This window comes from Cornus florida, unplaced genomic scaffold (genome assembly GCF_030987335.1).
Source record: "Cornus florida cultivar Cherokee Brave unplaced genomic scaffold, ASM3098733v1 CherokeeBrave_3.0.0_Hap2_Chr09, whole genome shotgun sequence".
Lineage (NCBI taxonomy): Eukaryota > Viridiplantae > Streptophyta > Magnoliopsida > Cornales > Cornaceae > Cornus > Cornus florida.
Window position 1 is genome coordinate 61,086,253 of NW_026775579.1, and position 3,034 is coordinate 61,089,286.

Genomic DNA, 3,034 nt, shown 5'->3' on the forward strand with positions numbered 1-3,034 from the left:
AGTGAAAAACCTTATAAGCATTTGGATAAGTTTCTTGAAGTATGTTCCACCGTGAGATACACGGACATGCCGGAAGAGGTCTTAAGGCTTAAACTTTTTCCATTTACCCTTAAAAACAAGGCAAAATATTGGTTTAACAATCTTAGGACTTTTTCAATAACTTCTTGGACAGAAATGCAACAAGAGTTCTTGAAGAAGTACTATCTGGTTTCTAATACCAATGCCATGAGAACCTCAATTCGAGAGTTTTCACACGGGGATGGGGAAATGTTCCATAAGGCATGGGAAAGATTCAATGAATTGTTTAGGAAGTGTCCACATCATGACATACCCAAATGGCAATTAGTTCAATATTTCTTTAAGAGTTTATCCGATAATTACAAGGGCATAGTTGATGCTTCCATGGGTGGCTCTTACATTGATAGACATGAGGATGACGTGTGGCGTCTTTATGAGAGCATGAGTGAAAATACTTTGCAGCGAACTTTATCTTCTAAGAATGGTAGGAATTCAAGTGGAAGAAAGAGTGTTGGCTTACATCAAGTTGACCATCCCAAAGAAATAGCCGTTGAGATGAAATCCTTATCTCAAAGGTTTGATCAATTCTTGATCAACCAAAACTCGGCAAATCAAGTATCTTCCTTTCCTAACCATTCCCATCATGCATCCAATGAATCATGTGTGACTTGTTCAAGTGTTTTAAATTCTACTTCCAATTGTCCCCATGGACATATGCAAAGTGAGCATCATGAACAAGTTAATGCAGCTTTATTAATCAAGGGAACAATCCTCATGGCAATCACTATAACCCTAGTTGGAGGAATCACCCGAATTTCTCTTGGAGAAACTAAGGGGAAGGCTCAAACCCTTCCCAAGGTAATTTTCAAGGAAAGTATATTCCACCTCCAATGCAAGGCCAAGGATCACAAGGATATAGACCATATCAATCACAAGAAAATCAATTTTCTAATTCTCATTTTCCTAATCAACCATCATATTCTCAAGGAAATTCTAGGAGTCCCGCTTTTGAATAGAAAGTTTTGACCACTCTAGACACTCTAGAGGCGAACACTCAATTACTTCATTCTTATTCTCAATTCGTTGCTAAGCTAGAAACCCAAGTAGGGCAAATAGATAGTACTTTAAATGCTAGAGAAAAAGGGAAAATGCCTTTGAATGCCCCACCAAAGCAACAATGCGTTGTGGAGACTCATTCCTCATCGGAAGGTCACACAATAGAGCATGTCAACGCTGTGACAACCTTGAGAAGTGGGAAGATTGTGGACAACCAAGTGGGTATGTCTAATGAAAAGAGTGAACCGGTGCAACCCAAAGTTGACACCCGTCCCGTTTCTTATCATATTCCTCCTTCGTTGTATATGCATGATCATTCAAATAAGAAAGTGTCAAAAAGTGATTTGAAAAGTGAGTTCAAAAATGATTTGAAAGATGAATCAAAGCATGATTTGAAAAATTCTTGTGTTGATGATATTTCAAAGAAGGATTTTAAAAAAGTTTTTGAGCCAAGAGCTACATTTCCGGATGCCTTGAAAGGATCTATTTATCTTGACAAACAAAAGACAAAGACAAATGAAATCATTGATGTGTTTAGGCAAGTGAAGGTTAACCTTCCGCTTTTGAATGCAATCAAGCAAATTCCAGCTTATGCCAAGTTTTTAAAAAATCTTTGCACCTAAAAGAGGAAGAACAAAAGCCAAACACCTAAGAAAGTGGTCTTGACCGAGCAAGTGAGCTCTATTTTGCAACATAACACTCTTCCAAAGTTCAAAGACCCCGGTTCACCTACCACTTTATGCATTATTGGCAACCATGTCATTAATTGGGCTCTCTTAGACTTAGGAGCAAGTGTTAATCTTCTTCCATAATCGGTATATGTCAAATTAGGCCTAGGAGACTTGAAACCGACGTCAGTGGTTTTGCAACTTGCCGACTGATCCATCAAAAAGCCTAGGGGGATCATTGAGGACGTATTGATTAAAATTGATAAATTTTTCTTCCCGGTTGATTTCGTTGTCATTGACACAGAACCGGTGCCGAATCCTCGTTATCCTTGGCCGTCCTTTCTTGGCAACCGCAAATGCCAACATTAATTGTAGGACGGGGATAATGAAGATCTCATTTGGCCACATGAAGGTGAAGTTGAATATCTTCAATCTAACCCCAAATTCATTTGACAAGTATGAAGAAGTGAATGTTGTAGAGAAATGTCATGCTAATAAATGTAAAGGAATAAAGTCTTTGCTTGAAACCAAAATTTCAAAAGGGTTATCTTCAACCCTGAATTCGAAAAAAGTTATTTCAAAATCTTATTTTGAAAGGGCATGGAAGCCCAAAGATCACATTGAAAAAAGACCAACAAGTTCCTTTGAGCCTAATCCAACAAGTTCCCTAGGGAACTATTTATTGGGTGGAGTTCAAGTACTTATCACCCCATTAAGGAGGGGATGCACTACAAGATGTTTGATCTGGGCTAAAAGAGCCTAACGTCTTGCTAGAAACGTTAAAGACTAGTACATTTCGTAGGGTGTCACAACCCTATTCCTCCCTCATTTTTATTTTAAATTTCATTTCTTGCGAAGTCTAGATATTTGCTTTAGGTTCATATGCATTGCTAGGAACTATGATTAGGATTGCATGCACTTTCATGTTGAAAATGGACATTTTGTTCCTGTTCAATTGATCTCAAAAGAGATTCGATCGATCGATCTCCATACCTGCATCCAATCACCTCTCTGTCCAATCGTTCGAAGAAAACCTGCATATTTTAGCTTTTTGTCTGATCGATCGTAAATTCTTCGATCGATCCAGATTCATCTTGGATCGATCTGCAGTCTCAACACTTAGAAAAATTTTGAATCTGCATCCAATGACCTCTATGTCCCATCGTTCGAACATGTCTGCAGATTTTTGCATGTTCGATCAATCTGACTCTTTCAGGGGATTCATCTTGGAGAGATCGATCTCTGTTATTTGATTTACTGTTTTGACTTTAAGTTTGACTTTTGTTTTGAAT

General features: G+C 38.1%; 1 pseudogene; it reads right to left on the reverse strand.

Moving 5' to 3' along the window:
• Window positions 1-230: 230 nt before the first annotated feature.
• Window positions 231-329, reverse strand: LOC132275673 (small nucleolar RNA R71; annotated as a pseudogene).
• Between the last annotated feature and the right edge of the window lie 2,705 nt (window positions 330-3,034).